The following is a 20403-nucleotide window of genomic DNA, read 5'->3' as shown; positions in this document are numbered from 1 at the left end:
TCCACACAATGGGTTGCTCAGATCTCAACGGCATTCACAGCCCTTTTATGGAGCTTCTGATCCAGCTTGCATAAACTTGTGGTGAAGACGTGGTACTGCCCACTATTCAACTGCTTCGGTTATTCTGATAACCGGACTGATGCTGCTGCTGGTTGCCCTGGCCAGACTGTTGATGAAAACCGCCCTAATTGCCATGATTGCCTTGATTACCTTGGAATCCAGTGTTAGAACCGCCACCACCATAACCCGGGCCCTGAGAGCCGGATCCTGAGCCGCCACCTGGCCCATGATTGTTTTGAAAAAGAATGGAATTTTTGTACTCCTTCATGATGAAGGAATCCATCCAAAGGTGAGTGGACGGCCTTTCACGTGTACCATGCCTCGGGCAGGGTTGATTCAGCATCTGCTCAAGATTGAAGCCTCATCCCCCAAGCCGTGGGGGCGGCTTACCCTTTCGACGTTGACCATTATTCTGTGCATTGGTGTTAGCCACAAAGTCCAAATTGTTATCAGCTTTGCGCTTACCGTTGCCTCCCTGACTCGCCGGGTTATGCTGCTGCCCTCTGGTGTTGCTGCTCTTTTTTCCCTTTCCCGGCTTTTCATCATCAGACTCGGGGTCCTTGGTACCCTCCGAGTCAGCATACTTAAGCAGAGCCGCCATGAGTGTCCCCATGTCATTGCAGTGGCGTTTGAGCCGCCCTAATTTCTGTTTCAGGGGCGTGAAACGACAATTGTTCTCCAACATTAAGACTGCTGAATCGGCATTGATGTGATCCGAAGAGTGCAGGATTGTTGAGACCCGACGCACGCAATGGGTTGTCGACTCACCTTCTTCTTGGACACAGGAGGCTAAATCCACAATTGACATAGGCTCCTTGCACGTGTCTTTAAAATTCTGGATAAACCGGGCTTTTAACTCAGCCCATGAACCAATGGAGTTGGCTGGCAGCCCATGCAACCAAGTACGAGCTGTTCCTTCCAACATCATGGTGAAGTACTTAGCACATGCAACATCGTCAACATCCAATAGCTCCATCGCCATCTCATAACTCTCAACCCATGTTTCAGGGGGTAAGTCGGCAGTGTAGTTGGGCACCTTACGGGGACCTTTCAAATCCTTGGGCAAACGTACGTTACGCAGAGCCGGTACCAAACACGACACACCCAAAGTCCTGAAAGTCACGCCTGTCTCCACCAAAGTTGTCGGACGAACCGGGGAATGCTGATGAGCCGCATACTGAGCCACTAGCTGTCACGACCGGTTTTTGGGGATATTAATTTCCCAAAAAAAGGCCTTTTGTGCTCACCAGCCCCAGGATTGCTGTTAGCTGATGAGGCACCAACTTGATACAAGAATTCCAAGCGAAGCACAAAATATGTAGTACAAGACCATTGTGGCCTAGGAGTACAACACTTGGTTTCTAGAGGTTGATGGCGGAAGCGGTTTGTGGTACATCTGCGTCTATGGGACTCCATTTCCCACAAGAACAGCTGACCAGGATAACTCCTATCTTCGCGAGGCTGCTATCATCACTGCGTAGGTTCCGGGGCTGTCATCGCAATACTACCTCCATGCACGAAATCTGGCCAAGACAATAGCCAAGGACAAGCCAGTGAGTACGTTTGAATGTACTCGCAAACATTAAGAACACGGGTATAATATATCAAAACATGCTCCGAAATATTTTATGAAGATAACGTCTGTCACGAAGTAAACGAAAACCGTGATGCACGCATGCAGGTAAAATATGATCATGCAATACGGGAGTAGAACTAGAATGCTCTGATCGTGTGTCTGAAATGACTCCTCGAAAGGGTGCACATAAAATTAACAATGCCGCAGTCGGGCGTCTGAGCGACACCACATAAAGGGCTTATAAAGGACAAGTGAATAACAAACATGCCGTAGTCGGGCGTCGGAGCGACGCCACATAAAGGGCTTATAAAGGATAAATAAATAATAAACATGCCGCAGTCGGGCGTCTAAGCGACGCCACATAAAGGGCTTGTAAAGGATAAATAAATAATAAACATGCCGCAGTCGGGCATCTGAGCGACGCCACATAAAGGGCTTATAAAGGACAAGTGAATAACAAACATGCCGCAGTCGGGCGTCGGAGCGACGCCACATAAAGGGCTTATAAAGGATAAATAAATAATAAACATGCCGCAGTCGGGCGTCTGAGCGACGCCACATAAAGGGTTTATATAAGAATAATTACAGTGAATATCCAGGAGGTAGAACCGTCCCAGGGATACTCAATAATTCAAATAAAGTAAATGGTTAGTCCACGATAATAATGATCATAATCCATATGTGCCACAGTCATAAACAATATCTAGTTCAGCCGTTATCTCCATCCGAAGACCGTCACTGCGCTCTAATCTAGCCGTTCTCCATCCGAATACCGTTACTGTGTTCTAATTTAGCCGTTCTCCATCCGAATACCGTTACTATGATCTAGTCAAGCCGTGTCTCCATCCGAAAACCGATACTATGATCCATCTCAGACTGTAATCCTTACCATGGACATGGCTATCTGAAGGGATATATCCTCTGCAGAGGGTGTACTCTTTACCCACGAGTAACGGATTTATCTAGTCCATCGGGACTAATTCCGCCTACGGCCTTTTAATTGAAAACACGCCTGACCTGCACACACCAGCTTAACTTACCGGTGTCTGGAATCACCCACGACACCTGTCAAGCAAAACTCTAAGTGGGGAGGCTACAACCTCGATGTAGCATGGGATCAAATTTATATGGCGCGCTCTAAGGGGTGCCCCCCTCTCGGTCCCAACCGGAAACACCCATGCCCCCGGACCAGGTGGCATGCCTACCGGATGCATCCGGTATCTTCCACCATGGCCTCTCTGTACGGTGTGTGCCTTGGTAAGGGGTTGACAACTTACTGAACCGTACCCCGTCTGCGACAGGGACAAGTGGTAGTACAAAACAAGTAGGGGAAGTTACTGAACAAGACTCGACCTACGACCGACTCGGGTGGTCCAAGTATTCTCCGAATGATTAGCATATCCAAAAATGTTTCCATTCAACAGACAGAATCACTGCTCATCAAACCTCATCATGCCATACCGGACACACTCGTCTCGACGAGGAACTAGGGACAAGCTCGTGTCTACCCAAGACCATGACTCTCCCGTCTTCCTGCCGGTATGCATGAAAAGCTCGCGAGGATGATCACTATCACCAGCATATCCATTACTAACAGTAAAGCATCTCCAATATGCACTCATGTATGTGACTGAATCGATACATAGAAATAACGCATGCTCCAAGTCAAAATGGTGTCGAAACCATATCAAAACACCACACAAAAATATTATGCCAGAGTTCAGAATGCTTGCCTTCAAGAGTATGCAAAGGGTGCACTTTTTGAAAGCTTTCTCTTCTCTCCATTTTCCTATTTTGAAAAATATACAAATAACAAATATCTCAAAACCAGTACAAAAAGTTGTCCCAAATATTTTTGAAATAAATCTTAAAATAAACTAGATGAAATTTGAGAGAGGTAGGAAAAAGAATCAACTCATTTGGAGTTTTATTTTAAAAGATATAGCCAGTCAAAGTTCTGTTTTAAATAAACCAGAAAAAGGAAAACATTTCGGGGGAGAATACGCTTTCTGTTCAGCGAAAACGTACTTTGCGGAACACGTTTACACTTAAAACGCGCGTCGGCGGGGCCGGGTCGCTGACAGTGGGTCCAGAGGGCCCACTGGTCAGGTTTGACCATCCCCCCTCTCCCTCCTCTTCTCTGCCCGAACGGGAGCGGGTCTCCGGCGATCGCCGTCGACGAACGGCGGCTCCTCGAGGGCACCTGAGGGCGGGGATGGACCCGCCAGACCGGGGCGGTCCTCCTGGTCGTCGCTGGGTCGTCTGGGGTGGAAGGAGTCGCCGGCGGCGAGCCCTGCGGCGGAGGGGGCTACGGGAGTGAAGTGGGTTTTGGGCTCCGGTGGTTTCCGATCGAGGCTGAGGCGCTGGGCAGCTCCGCAAGAACGAGGGGAAGCGGTTGGTGGCGCTGGATGGGCGGGGGATAGCCTGGTTGCGGCGAATGGCACCGGAATGCAGCGGCGGCCGAACCGGCCGGAGGTGGGGAAGATGGCCTTGTCCGGTCAATCCACTGCTTGGGGAGCTCTAGGGGGAAAGGCTTGAGGTCGCCTGAGCGCTCGGAGGGGCTCGGGGTCTCCTTTTATAGGCGCTCGAGGTTGGTCCCGCGGCGGCCGTGGATAAGAACGCCGGCGACCGCGGTGCTGTAGCTGCAGGGCGACGTGGCGGCGACGAGCGCGTGCCGACGGGCTTCAGGATAAGCTCGAGCTGTTCACAGGGGCAGCTGGCGTGCGCGGGTGGCTTGGGCGGCGCCGTCCATGGCAGGGGCTCGCTGCCGACGCCGGCGTGCCGCCAAAAGCTCTGCCAGCGGCGCTGTAGGGCGCCAGGGGTGGCGTGGAGAGTGGGCGAGTGTAGTGCGTGGTTCAGCAGGCGAACAGGGGCCAGGGACGGGACGAGACGAGGGCGGCAGTGCGACGCGGCGGCTCAGTGCGCGCGCGTGCAAAACGTGCGCTCTGGGTGCGCCCAGAGCACGCACAGGACATGCTCGACGAAATGCCAGGGCAGCTTAGAGCGCGAGGGGGAGGCTGGCAACTAACAGGGCATGGATAGGGATAGCTAGGAGCTTAGTGGACATGGTTGCTGGGCCAGAGGATCAAGATCACAGTGCAAACAAAAACTCATGTCAAAACTGACTATGCACACCAAGTGTTCGACAGAATGCCAAGTGCATCTAGACAACTCTTGGAGTGGCCAAAAACTCCAGATCAGGGTCTCCCTGGATGTAGGTGATGATGGCAAGATCATTTGGGAAAAACCAGAAACTTGCTAGTGCAAGTTTTGCAAAACTACAGTTTTGGACAGAAAGAAAGAGGTCTCATTGCATGCACTTAAAATCCTCCAATGGGTCCATTCTCCTGGACATAAGGGTTTTGTAGGGAGGGCTACCAGCAGGAAAAAGCTCACGGTCACTAGAGTGAAATAAAATAGGGTTGCAGTACAAATCACCAAACTGGACCAGAATGAAAAAGAGGTTGATTCACTCAAATGTTTCAAAGAACATCACTGGGTTTTAGCATAAACATGAATTATATGCATCTACTGACCTCTCCAAACTCTTGGAAGAATTTTTAAAGGAATATTTAAATAGGTTGTAGTGCAAAAATGGCTACTGGAACAGATTTGAAAAGTTGATGTAGAGCTCAAAATCTCCAATAACCAAAAGATATTTTTGCATAAAAGTGATGTGGAAACATAACATGACATCCCCAAATTTTGGTGAAATTTTTGAATGCATTAATCCAATGGTTGCAGTGCAACAGAGACTCCAAGTTCTTGAAAAATCATTTTAAAAGAGTAAAGCTCAAGAAAAAGCAAACCTTGCAATTAAATCCACTGATAAAGAATTGTTTTATAGAGAGAGTGTACAAGTCCAATAATCTTTTTTGGAAATTTTCCACTTGAGGTAAAAACCCATAATATCAAAAGGGTAAATCCAGAAAAAATGGAAAAGTTTAATTTCCTGGCAAAATTTTGATTAATAAAACAAGGTCAAAAATTTTGGGGTGTCACACTAGCTCAGCCTCCCGACGCGCTCTTCCTTGATCCACTATGTTCTGGGCATTAGCCCCACCGCCTGCTGGGTTATGTCCATGGGGCGGGTTGCGGTTCCGCCCACTGCTTGACACAGCCGGCTCATCGATATGCCTGCTATAACTCTGACTTGGGTGAGGGGTTGAATGGATCCTCTCACGACTGTGAGAATAAGCTGCCTGTTGGGCCAAAGCCGTCTGAAGTAATTCTCCAGCCCGTCGTATCTCCATTGCCGCCGGTGACTCACCCTCAACTGGTAGAGCGGCCAGTCGTGTCGCCGCAGCAATCATATTATCCAAAGGGTTAGAATAATGATCCAGTGGCGTCGGCACATGTTGAGGCGGAGTCATATTCAGACGTGGTGGCTCTGTCGCGCGCGGTTGAACCGGTGCCCCCGTCCCAGGCGCTTCACCCCGGTTTACCTCTGGCGGGTTACTAGGCCCTGTTCCAGGCGTGTTAAAGAGATTTCTCACCTCGTAAACCGAAGGCAGACGAGTCTGATGCCTCCTTCTCATGACTTCGTTTGAAGCGTTCTGATCCGTCATGAGGCGGAAAGACTCCGACTGAATCCGCTGCGCCTGAGCATCCAAAGCGGCCCGTTCCGCAGCCATCCTAGTATTCTCTGCGTTCAGCGCCTCCTTGGCATGTGCTATCTCATCACGCAATTTCGCAACTTCCGCATTATGCTGATCCTGATCTGCCGGGTTAACCACCGCTGATAACAATGTTGTCGGTTTGTCGAGCAAGTCGGTTACGATTTGAGCCGGCAGGCGCACAAGGCCTCCTGCCCCGGCAGCCGTTGCCGCTACTGACCCGGAGATTATTGCTGCCGCAGTCGAAGAGTTCTGCACTGGTTGTGTACCGGCCGTAAAGATCGCAGCTCTGTTCGGCGGCTCATAGGGGTCCGGAATACTGTCGCCATCGGAACAGCCCCCAAGCCGGCCATCTTGCAGTTGGTACAGCGATTCCGTTTCACCAGATGACTCACCATCCGAGTAAACGACCATCTCACCGTCAGATACAGATCTATCCTCAGGTTCCGCTCCATGAATGAATCCCACGAGGGCACGCTTCACGGCGGGCTGAACTCGGGCGGGTCTCGCATGCTGAGCCGTCTTGATGATGTCGGTGTAGATGTACGGCTCAGGGCCTGGCTCGCCGGTCTTGCCGATGAAGATGTGAATTCCGCCGAAGGGGGCCCGGTACCCGTACTCGATTGAGCCAGCCTCGGGGCCCCAGCCTGCGTCGTCGATGTAGAGCTTGCCACGACGACTCTTCGTCATCCGGCCCATAGCGTATCCCTTGATCCCTTCGAAGTTGCCCTTTAAGAACTCGAAACCACCGAGCGCTGGCCCCATGGTGGGTGCCAACTGTCGTGGAATTGTCACGGCAGATGTCCTAGTGTGAGGACTTAGTCGTGGAGCCATCGCAACTAGGTTAGCTTAAAGGGGTTGAACGGGACAAAGGACACAAGGAGTTTATACTGGTTCGGCCCCTTGCGGTGAAGGTAAAGGCCTAATCCAGTTTGAGGTGGTATTGCTTATGTCTCGACTACCAAGGAGCGAATACGCTTGACCTAGTTCTCGTTTTTTTGTCTGTCCTCCTAACTCGCCGCCGGGTCGTCCCTTTATATACTCAGGTTGATGCTCGGTGGCTTACAGAGTCCCGGTCGGCTCATAAACGTATCCGGCACGGTGACTTAATTACAACTGCCTTATAGTACAAGTCACATACATATGGCGGTTTACACCTATGGGCCTTAAGCCGCCTTTGGGCCTTGGGCTCTTCATAACTCATCCTCATGAACCACCATCTTTGATTCCTTCATGGGCTTTGTCTTGTGAGTCGCCAGGAGTATAACCCGGCCCCTCCTGGGCGGGTTAACTCAGTAGCTATATCCCCAACACATAGGTTCGATCATGTATGCAATGCTGTGTACTAGACCTGATGTGTGCCTTGCTATAAGTTTAGCAGGGAGGTACCAAAGTAATCCAGGAGTGGATCACTGGGAAGCGGTCAAGAACATCCTGAAATACCTGAAAAGGACTAAGGATATGCTTCTTGTTTATGGAGGTGACAAAGAGCTTGTCGTAAAAATGGTTACGTCGATGCTAGCTTTGACACTAATCTGGACGGCTCTAAGTCGCAAACCGGATACATATTTATATTGAATGGTGGAGCTGTCAGATGGTGCAGTTCCAAGCAGAGCATCATGGCGGGATCTACGTGTGAATCGGAGTACATAGATGGTTCAGAAGCAGCAAATGAAGGAGTCTGGATGAAGGAGTTCATATCCGATCTAGGTGTAATACCTAGTGCATCGGGTCCAATGAAAATCTTTTGTGACAATACTAGAGCAATTGCCTTAGCGAAGGAATCCAGATTTCACAAGAGAACCAGACACATCAAGAGACACTTCAACTCCATTCGCGATCAAGTCAAGGAGGGAGACATAGAGATTTGCAAAAATACATATGGATCTGAATGTTGCAGTCCCATTGACTAAGCCTCTTCCATGAGCAAAACATGATCAGCACCAAGAATCCATGGGTGTTAGCATCATTACAATGTAATCTAGATTATTGACTCTAGTGCAAGTGGGAGACTGAAGGAAATATGCCCTAGAGGCAATAATAAAGTTGTTATTTTATATTTCCTTATGTAATGATAAATGTCTATTATTCATGCTAGAATTGTATTAACCGGAAACTTGATACATGTGTGAATACATAGACAAAACAAAGTGTCCCTAGTATGCCTCTACTTGACTAGCTCGTTAATCAAAGATGGTTACGTTTCCTGACCATAGACATGTGTTTTCATCTGATGAACGGGATCACATCATTAGGAGAATGATGTGATGGACAAGACCCATCCGTTAGCTTAGCATAACGATCGTTATGTTTTATTGCTATTGCTTTCTTCATGACTTATACATATTCCTTTGACTATGAGATTGCGCAACTCCCGAATACCGGAGGCACGCCTTGTGTGCTATCAAACGTCACAACGTAACTGGGTGGTTATAAAGATGCTCTACAGGTGTCTCTAAAGGTGTTTGTTGGGTTGGCATAGATCGAGATTAGGATTTGTCACTCCGAGTATCAGAGAGGTATCTCTGGGCCCTCTCGGTAATGCACATCATGATAAGCCTTGCAAGCAATGTGATTAATGAGTTAGTTACGGGATGATGCATTACGGAACGAGTAAAGAGACTTGCCGGTAACGATATTGAACTAGGTATAAAGATACCGATGATCGAATCTCGGGCAAGTAAAATGCCGATGACAAAGGGAATGAAGTATGTTGTCATTGCGGTTTGACCGATAAAGATCTTCATAGAATATGTAGGAACCAATATGAGCCTCTAGGTTTCGTTGTTGGTTATTGATCAGAGATGTGTCTCGGTCATGTCTACATAGTTCTAGAACCCGTAGGGTCCGCACGCTTAACGTTCGATGACGATTTGTATTATGAGTTATGTGTTTTGGTGACCGAAGATTGTTCGGAGTCCTAGATGAGATCACGGACATGATGAGGAGTCTCGAAATGGTCGAGAGGTAAAGATTGATATATTGGACGATAGTATTCGGACACCGGAATGGATACGGATCGTTCCGGGTATTTTTTGGAGTACCGGGAGGTTATCGGAACCCCCCGGGGAAAGTATCTGGCCACTATGGGCCATAGGGGAGAGAGGAGGCAGCCCATAAGGGGTGGCCGCGCCCCCCCCATGGGAGTCCGAATTGGACTAGGGGAGGGGGCGACGCCCCCTTTCCTTCTCCTCCTCCCTCTCCTTCCCCCTTTTCCCCCTCCATGAGAAGGAATAAGAGGGGGGGGCGAATCCTACTAGGACTCCCCCCACTTGGCGCGCCCCCTAGGGCCGGCCTCCTCCCTCTCCCTCCTTTATATACGTGGGCAGGGCACCCCTTGGAGACACACCAATTGTTCCAAGCCGTGTGCGGCATCTCCCTCCATGGTTTACTCCTCCGGTCATATTCACGTAGTTCTTAGGTGAAGCCCTGCACGGATCACATCACCATCACCGTCACCACGTTGTCGTGCTGACGAAACTCTCCCTCGACACTTTGCTAGATCAAGAGTTCGAGGGACGTCACCGAGCTGAAAGTATGCTGAACTCGGAGGTGCCGTGCGTTCGGTACTTGATCGGTTGAATCGCGAAGACATTCGACTACATTAACCGCGTTAAACTAACGCTTCCACTTTCAGTCTACGAGGGTACGTGGACACACTCTTCCCCTCTTGTTGCTATGCATCTCCTAGATAGATCATGCATGATCGTAGGAATTTTTTTGAAATTGCATGCTACGTTCCCCTACAGGGTATTCAACCCAAATTTATTGATTCGACACAAGGGGAGCCAAACAATATTGGCAGGTATTAGCAGATGAGTTGCCAATTCAACCACACCTAGAAAACTAAATATCTGCAGTAGAGTGATCAGTAGCAGAGTAGTATGATAATTTGATAGCGGTGGTACCAATAGGAACAGTAGCAGTAATGGTAACAATAGTAGTTTGGTAGCAATTGTAATAGCAGGAGCAACAGTAGTAACATAACAAAGATTAGTATGTGAAAAGCTCGTAGGCATTGGATCGGGGATGATAGTTTTGTTGGATGGCATTCATCATGTAACAGTTATAACCTAGGGCGACATAGAACTAGCTCCAATTCATTAATGTAATGTAGGCATGTATTATGTATATAGTCATATGTGCTTATAATTAGAACTTGCATGAAATCTTTTGTCCTACCCTCCCATGGTAGCGGGGTCCATAAGGAAACTAAGGGATATTAAGGCCTACTTTTAATAGAGAACCGGAACAAAGCATTAACACACAGCAAATACATGAACTCCTCAAACTACGGTAATCACCGGAAAGAATCCCAATTATTGTCACCTTGGGTATGCAGATCATAACACGTAATAGGTGCATACAACTTGCAAGATAGGATCCAGAACTCAAATATATTCGTGAAAACATAAAGGGTTCAGATCTGAAATCATGGCACTCGGGCCCTAGTGACAAGCATTAAGAATAGCAAAGTCAAAGCAACATCAATCTCAGAACATAGTGGATACTTGGGATCAAGCCCTAACAAAACTAACTCGATTACATGATAAATATCATCCAACCCATCACCATCCAGCAAGCCTATGAAGGAATTATTCACTCCCGGCAGTGAGCATCATGAAATTGGTGATGGAGGATGGTTGATGATGACGACGGCGTCGAATCCCCCTCTCCAAAGCCCAGAACGGACTCCAGATCGGCCCTCCCGTTGAAGAACAGGAGGTGGCGGCGGCTCCGTATCATAAAACGCGATGATTCCTTCTCTCTCAATTTTTTCTTCACGAATAGGTACTTATGGAGTTGGAGTTTTAGGGTTGCGGGAGCTGCCTAGGGCCCACAAGCCTGCCAGGCGCGCCCTGGGGGTGGCGCGCCCCCTAGGCTTGTGGCGCCCTGGTGCCCCCCTCTGGTAATTCTTTCCACCAGTATTTTATTTTATTTCTGAAATAATTCTCCGTAAATTTTCAGCTCCATCCGAGAACTTTTATTTCTGCACAAAAATAACACCATGGCAATTCTGCTGAAAACAGCGTCAGTCTGGGTTAGTTCCATTCAAATCGTGCAAATTAGAGTCCAAAGCAAGAGCAAAAGTGTTTGGAAAAGTAGATACGTTTGGGACCTATCATAGAACTAAAAGTTTTGATTTTTAGAACTACAAACATGTGCCCTACTGGTCAATCTGAACCCTACAACAAAACCCTAGGCCAAATTGCGCAAGCATTGCAAAAATATATGCACTGCACAAGAACCCTACCTTCTTGCCAAAATCTCCAACTTCACAGCCCAAAACCCTAGACTGAAATCACTGCCCAAAAAATCGGCTTTACTTCGTGGGAAGCACTATGGCCACACCCATCCATCGTACGGACCTTAAACGCTCTCCAAATAGAGTGATCCACCGGTTACGTGGAAACCAAAGGAGGAGGAACAGAGCAGAGAGGACGACGCACCATAATCGGGAGGGAAGACACCGTGCGGACGAACTTGGTGCGCAGTAGGAGGCGGTTGCAGACCACCGGTGAGGTCCGGCGATGACGCCATGGATGCTGATGTAAGCCAGCAGCCAGCGCGAGCGGTCGGCCATACCCAAATATGAGGAGAAGTGGATGAAAGTGATTTATTGAGGAGGGAGGGAGAGCAAAGCAATTCAGGTGGTATATTCCTTCAACGGTCATGAAGTGTAGTGCGGGTAGAAATCGACAAAAGGCAAGGGCTAAATGCAAAATGCACAACGCTGGCCGACTCAGCCGAGCTGGCTCCACTTGGCTGCTTCTCATTGGACTAGGACCAAATTTGCACCTTGAGGACAAGTTGTAGGACCAAATAGTACACTTTTTCAAGTTTTAGGACCAAAGTATCACATTCAGGACAAGTTGTAGGACCTGCGGTGCTATGATTGTTCTTGTGTAGGATCAAAAGTAGGTCTAGAGGGGGGTGATTAGACTACTTGACCAAATAAAAATCTAGCATTTTCCCAATTTTAAGTCTTGGCAGATTTTAGCAACTTAGCACAAGTCAAGCAATCAACCTACACATGCAATTCTAAGAGTGTAGCAGCGGAAATTAAAACATTGCATATGAAGGTAAAGGGAAGGGTTTGGAGAGGGCAAACACAATATAGACATGGATATTTTTGGCGTGGTTCCAATAGGTGGTGCTATCGTACATCCACGTTGATGGAGACTTCAACCCACGAAGAGTAATGGTTGCGCGAGTCCACGGAGCGCTCCACCCACGAAGGGTCCACGAAGAAGCAACCTTGTCTATCCCACCATGGCCATCGCCCACGAAGGACTTGCCTCACTCGGGTAGATCTTCACGAAGTAGGCGATCTCCTTGCCCTTACAAACTCCTTGGTTCAACTCCACAATCTTGTCGGAGGCTCCCGAATGACACCTAACCAATCTAGGAGACACCACTCTCCAAAAGGTAATAGATGGTGTGTTTATGATGAACTCCTTGCTCTTGTGCTTCAAATGATAGTCTCCCCAACACTCAACTCTCTCTCACCGATTTGGCTATGGTGAAAAGATGATTTGAGTGGAAAGCAACTTGGGGAAGGCTAGAGATCAAGATTCTTGTGGTTGGATTGGGATGTCTTGGTCTCAACACATGAGTAGGTGGTTCTCTCTCAGAAAATGAGTAGTGGAAGTGTAGGCACGTTCTGATGGCTCTCTCACAAATGGAGATGGGGGTGGAGGGGTATATATAGCCTCCACACAAAATCCAATCGTTACACACATTTGACCCAACTCGGTCAGACCGAATAGAAGAACTCGGTGAGACCGATTCAGTTCAAAATGTGAACGTTAGGAATCTCAGTGGGACCGACATGATCAACTCGGTGGGACCGATGTGCTAGGGCTAGGGCAAAACCTCATCTCGGTGAGACCGATTGCATGAACTCAGTGAGACCATTTCAGAAATGAGCAAACACAGAGTTGGTCAGGCAAACTCGGTGGGACCGATTTCACGTTTCATTGAGACCGAAATAATTACAATAGGCAACAGAGAATTTGCAAGGCCATCTCGGTGAGACCGAGATCCGTATCGGTGAGACCGAATTGTCTAGGGTTTCTGGCAGTGGCTATGTCAACTGAACTCGGTGGCGCGGGATAGATCAAATCTGTGGGGCCGAGTTTGACTTTGGCTTTTGGACATATGTGGAAATGAGAAAGTTGCTAAGGGTTTTGGAGCAATATCACTAAGCACTTTGAGCAAGTAGACCATTAAGAAACACCTCATCCCCTTTTAATAGTATTGGCTTTCCTATGGACTCAATGTGATTTTGGATCACTAAAATGAAAAAGAAGAGTCTTGAGCTTTGCCAATCTTTGTCCTTATCATTTTGAGGGGTCCACATCCCTAGTCCATGCCATGCCAATCATTGAACTTTCTGAAATATTTAACTTGAATGGATATTAGTTCAATGAGCTATATGTTGTTATGAATTACCAAACCCACCCGGGGATTGGTTGCACTTTCAATCTCCCCCTTTTTGGTAATTGATGACAACATATAGATCAAAGCTTCAAAAAATGATAATATGGATGAAATACATCATCGCTTTGAGAAGTATGTGATAAGCAAGAGCTCCCCCTAAATTTGTGCACTATTTAAGATTTGCTTTTGAATGCAAATGCACAATCGATTAGGATCATGGGTCACTCTTCCATGTCACATACATCTTGGTGGAGCGCTCAAAATGATAAGAGTTAAAAAAACATGCACTCATCACCAAGGGTAAACATGATTGATCATACACAAATATCATAGATATCATCATGCAAGCACACATTAAGGCATAGTACGATCAAACACATGATCACAAAAGTATCTCACAAACAAGCACAAATATTGTAGCAGGAATCAAACAAGCAAACGATCAAAGCAAATGATCAAAGTAGCAAGAAAGGCAACAAAAAGCAAAACACACACTCTCTCTCTCTCGAAGCCTAATGATCTATACACTTTCTCCCCCTTTGGCAACAAGTTACCAAAAAGCTTGAAAATGCATAGTGCTATGCGGCACTCTAGGCACGATCTCCAGGAGCTCTTGAAGTGGTCTACTGGCTGGTTGCTCCGGTGTGCGTAGATGGCGTGGAGAGGAGGGCATCTGCAAAAGCTTCAGCTGACGTCTGTGGAGCTAGTGGAGTTGAAACTGGAGGTGTAACTGGATCTTCCTCCTCCTCTTCCTCATCAGAGTCTCTCATCATAGATAGTTTACCAATGACTCTGGCAATAGTCTCCCTCACTCTCTCCTTCCTCTTCTTTCCTCCAGCAGCCTCTTCTTCTCTTGGTTCAAGAGTGAAATCCATAGTTTCTTGAGTGGAGGCTCTGGCTTTAGACATAGGCTTCCTCTTGGCAGGAGCTTTCTTCTGCATTCCAGGTTTGATTGCAGCAGCATCATACTCTTTCTTCAACACTTCCTTCTTGGAGGTCACTTCCTCCTCAACAACAAAATCCTCATCCTCAGATTCTGAAGTTCTCTTCTTCCTTTGCCTAGTAGCAGCCTTAGGCAAGTTGTTTGGAGTGCTTCTGCTACCATCTTCATAACTTCCTGAGGGACTAGTGCCCTCACTGAGATTCACTTGCTCTTCAGACCTGTTTTGACTGTCACTGCCCTCTGACATGTCTGAAACTGACCCTGTGAATAGATGGGTGTAGATAGAGTGGATGAGCATCACAAAGAACAGTTATTTTGCAAAAATATTGAGACAAAAACTTAACTTTAGTTTTCTGTAGAAAGCATTTCGGAGCTACCGATTTGACAAACTCGGTGACACCGAAGCATTTACAGAATCTAAACATGCATTCGGTCAGACGGAAATGCAGTTCAGTGACTCCGAGATGCTAGGGTTTCACAGAGTAAGTGATTTCGGTCACACCGGTTAGTACACTTCGGTCAGACCGAGTTGTACTTGTGCAATGGCCTGAGCCAAATCTGTGAGACCGAGATCCTCAAATCGGTCGGTCTGAGATGAGTTCGGCAGAAACCTAACCCTAAGTTTTTGCATCAAATCTATTCTAATGGAATTTTTAGGTGGATAGATTTATCTCATTCGTGGTAAGAACAGTGGCAATGATCTTTTTTGCAAGAATCAGAATAAGAGAATGCACAAAGAGGTCGAGTTCGTACCCTAACTTGGCGACGAACTCGCTACGGCGACAACGGCGATGAGATTTCCATTGACGGCGACGGAGACCAGCGGCAGGAGGCACTAGCGACGACGGTGACGATCTGGAAACCAAGTGGGCGGTAGACCTGGGAAGGCGTGGTCGAGTGGTTTGGAGAAATTTCCAAATTTTCAACCCGCGGTATATATACCCAGTCACTGTCGGTGTGACCGACTGGAACGACTCGGTGGCACCAAGACACAAAACTGCTAGCAGTTACTGCAAATCGGTTGCACCGAGATGAAAACCTAGATCAACTTAATGAATTCGGTGAGATCGAGTAGGATGAATTGGTCTGACCGAGATGCATTAAGAGTTTTTCGAAGTTTAAGCCCTTGACGGATCAATGGCTCCGAGTTCTCCTCACCCGGAGGGTCCGAATTCGACTTGTTCAAACTTTGTGATGTAGCATGAATAGAGTTTGAGACGAGAAAAGCATAGATAGCTAGAGGGAGTACTTAGGCATTCTTGTCCATCCATTTGGCAAAGAGAAAAACCAAACAATCAAAGCAACAAATGGATGTCGAATGGAGAAAATTATGCAACCAACATGCTCACACAATAAGATAGCAAATAAAATATGTGGCAAAGCATGCACAAACACTTTAGTATCTATCAAGCAATTGACGATGACTAGGTCATCCATATATGAGTATATTGACTGAGCAGTCAAATGAGAACCATTGATCGTAGGTCATACTCATCGTTTAAGCACAAGTGGGGTTACCACTTTTACATAAAGCATTGTTGTATTCACACAATTAGAGTTGCTTTAGCTCAATTCTTAGAGAAAAGCTCCCCCTAGATGTGATATCCCCCCTTAGAGGGATGAACTAACCTTGGGTTTTGTCGATGATGACTTCATGTAGGTGTTGAAGATGTGGATGCTCAATGTTGATGCAGATCATTTGGAGCAATCCATTGGAGTGAGTTGCACTTTCAATACCTACATGGGTTAGTCCCACAAGGAACACACAAGGATATCCATAGACATAGAGTGAAATACACGTATGATGATGTCCATGAAAGAATTAGGTTACCTTGTCCCTTGTCTTACCAACAAGAGGGTTTGTGACTCCTTGAACTAGTGCAAGATATGAAAGTTGATTGCACTTGTCCTTGCCAAAATGAATATGAGTGAAGTATGTTGGCGGAGTCACCCTCAAGAACACTCTAGTTCTTCTTCTTTGGGACCCACATCAACTTGATGGGAATCCTTGGAGTTGTATTCGTACTTGATGAAGTGAACTTGATGTAGTCTTGGGAACCCACTTGACCAAGGCCTTAGGAGCTTCTTCAAATGAATTAATCTCTTCTTGAAGCTTGTCCTTGCTTTTAGCTTGTGGTCTTGTGGTGTAAGATCATCTAGAGCTTGTGTTCCCTTGAAAGAAGTGGGGTCATACTTCTCTTGTTGAGGAAAAAACTTCGTCTTGGGGTATTGATCTTCTTCCCACTCAACTCCATTGGCATTCAAAACCAACACCTTGATTCTTTCGGTGCCTTCCTTGCTTGCGTACAATTTCCTCGAATTGCTTACTTCCAGCAAGGCTCTTGGAAACACCTTTCTCTATAATTCCCTTCAATAAGCTATTTTCTTGCTCAAGTATAACTTGGCTAAGATAAACATTAGTGGAATCAAGATAACTACTAGAAGCAACAATATTTGATTTAGCATGATTATTGTTACTACTAGATGAAGAATCTTTCTTGATCTTGTTGCAAGATTTTACTTGTGGCATGTAAGTAGACAAGAGTAAATGCTTGGCAATGTAAGATGAACTTTTCTTACGAAGATCATAATCGATTGCTTTTAAGAACCCATGCTCTTGCTCTAAATTGAGCTTCTCAAAGCGTAGCTTCTCATGAGTCTTTAAAAGCTCTCGGTGATCCTCTAAGGTAGTTTCACGAGCTAAATTAAGAGTGTTTAGTTCTTTAGTTAGACGCTCAATCTACTTATTATCATTTTCATTCGTTTCATCTTGATTAGCATGATTAATAGCAATTTCATCATAGTTTTCATGACTAGTGTTGTCAACAAGTAAATCATCATCACCTAGCAAATCATCTTCATCACTATTGAAATCAACATACTTGGGGTGTGATACCTTAGGGCCTTTAGCCATGAAGCATCTCCCAATTCCTTCATTTGGCGAGTCAAATATTGTTGGGGAACGTAGTGTTTCAAAAAAAATTGCCTACGATCACGCAAGATCTATCTAGGAGAAGCATAGCAACGAGCGGGGAGAGTGTGTCTACATACCCTTGTAGACTAAAAGCGGAAGCGTTTAGTAACGCGGTTGATGTAGTCGAATGTCTTCGCGATCCAACCGATCCAAGTACCAAACGAACGGCACCTCCGCGATCAGCACACGTTCAGCTCGGTGACGTCCCTCGAACTCTTGATCCAGTTGAGGCCGAGGGAGAGTTCCGTCAGCATGACGACGTGGTGACGGTGATGATGAAGTTACCGGCGCAGGGCTTCGCCTAAGCACTATGACGATATGACCGAGGTGTGTAACTGTGGAGGGGGGCACCGCACACGGCTAAAAGATTAACTTGTGTGTCTTTGGGGTTCCCCCCTCCCATGTATATAAAGGAGGGGGGAGGAGGAGGCCGGCCAAGGTGTGGCGTGCCAAGGGGGGAGTCCTACTTGGACTCCCGGTCCAAGTAGGATTCGCCCCCCCCTTTCCTATTCCCACAAGGAGAAGGGGAAAGAGGACGAGGAGAGAAGGAAAGGCCCCCCCAACCCTAGTCCAATTCGGTTTGGGCTTGGGGGGTGCGCGCCTCCACCTGGCTGCTGCCTCCTCTCTTCCACTAGGGCCCATGAAGGCCCATTAACCACCCGGGGGGTTCCGGTAACCTCTCGGTGTCGTGGTTCTAAGTCTTACAGTAGAATGGGGGGTAGGTATGAGGAGGCAAGATCCTAGCTATGGTGAAGTTGTAGACGCAAGATTTACGAGTTCAGGCCCTTCACAGAAGAAGTAACAGCCCTACGTCTCGGTGCCCTGAGGCTAGTCGATTGGATTATGCATGAAGTTACAGGGGGTGCGAACCCTTGTCCCAGAGGAGGGGGTGGCTTATATAGAGTGCGCCAGGACCCCAGCCATCCCCTGTTACATAGGGTTCAATGTACATAAAGAGGGGATGTTACTGGTAACGTCAACATTAAAGTCCTATAAATGATCATTAAGACTATGGAGTGAATGCCTGACCGTTGTCATCCAGAGTGACCTTAGATCTTCTGTATTCCGAGTAGTTTCTGATATGGTCGAGTGATTATATCCTGGTCGAATGGAATTGGGTTATCCGAGTGGAACCCACGGTCCAGTGGGTTGCATCTTGTGGTGACTTTAGTCGGTAGAATTCGCTATCCTTTGAATGTCCCTGACTGTAGGGTAGTGTCCTTGGGAAGGGTGTGTAGATCAGGTCTATTGCCCTACCCTAGGTACATGTCATTGTCATTAGCCCCCAAATGGTTCTGGGTCCGAGTGGAGATGGAGTTGAAGATGGTTCCGACCCAATTTTCATGCTTTGGAGGCATTTTACTTGGATTGGTCAACCATGCAAAAACTTCAACCTCATTTTCAGTCGCCTGGAGGCATTCAGAGGTTGTCTAGTGAATTTTGTTGACAACCTTCGGGTGCTGATATGGCATAAAAACTTTGGCGCGATCGACTGCGCTGCCGTCTCCGGATCTCACGGGATTCAAAATTTGGGGAAGCGTGCGGGATGGAGAGGGCGGCAGTAAGTGGAGTGGATTAGGCAGGGACGCCTCGATTCTCGCACCACCTTTTTCGCCACATATCGAGCGTGCGACTGTTGCGGGATATGACAGGATTGCCCGGACCCACAAGTCAGTCACTCGGGGAATAGGACCATATAAGGCGTCTGCGCCGGTGTTTTTTTGCATAGTGCGCTCCATTTTCTTCCTCCCTCCCCTGTTTTTCCACTGCATCCGCCTCCACCCTCAGTGCCGCCGCCCAGCTCGAGCTTGACTCACCGCGATGGGGAAGGACAAGACGGCGGCTCTGGAGTGCGCGAAGAAGGCGACGGCGAAGGCGAAGGGGAAGAAGACGAGCCGGGGAGGGTCATCGTCGAGATCTGGCCTTTCGCCCGGCTGGATCCAGGGCGACTGGATTCGGTTGACGATTCAGCAGGAAGATCTGGAGGATCTGGTTGAGGGGGGATTGATTCCCCATGGTTCTTGGCGGCTTCCAGAGGACGAGACCGAGCCGCGGCCGCAGGAGGGTGGGTGTGTCCTTCTTGCGACTCACGTCGACCGCGGTTTCTCTTTGCCTCCCCATCCTTTCTTCCGGGGTTTTCTGAACTTTTTTGGAGCCCAACTTCATCAACTTTCTCCCAACACCATCACATACCTTGCTGCCTTCGTGTCCATGTGTGAGAAATTTCTGGGCTGTCGACCGCACTGGGTCTCTTCAAACACACTTTCACTTGTCGTTCTCAGTCTGTAAAAAAGGCTAATCCGAGTGATGAGAGGACACACGTGATCTAGATGTGTGGGGGCCTAGGGATCCATATGAGGGGTAAAAGCACTTTCCCAGCTATGATCCTCCCTGAGTCGGTAGAGGATGGCAGTTGACCTAGTTCTATTGCAAGGACCAACCGACCCCTGGTCAGTCGACTAGCCTCCCTCCGTTTTCCATGGACCGAGTTGAGAACCCCTCTTCTTTGAAAGTGACTCCAGCTGAGAAAGTGGAGGTGAAGATGTTGGTTGAGCGAGTGGTCCAACTTGTCCACGACAGTGTGACTGGCATGGATTTGCTGGAGGTTTTCCTCAGTCGACGCATCCAACCACTTCAAGCTCGTGATCATCCGATGTGGATGTACTCGGGTATTGACGACACCGCTCAGATCCACCCGGAGGAAGTTGACGAGGAGACGGTGGCGCAGTGGCTGCAGGGTATTACGGGCAAGAAGGACAACCCCAGGGGGTCTAGGAGAATTCCTCCACTC

This window comes from Aegilops tauschii, chromosome 4 (assembly GCF_002575655.3).
Source record: "Aegilops tauschii subsp. strangulata cultivar AL8/78 chromosome 4, Aet v6.0, whole genome shotgun sequence".
NCBI classification, from domain to species: domain Eukaryota; kingdom Viridiplantae; phylum Streptophyta; class Magnoliopsida; order Poales; family Poaceae; genus Aegilops; species Aegilops tauschii.
This window is presented reverse-complemented; position numbering follows the sequence as displayed.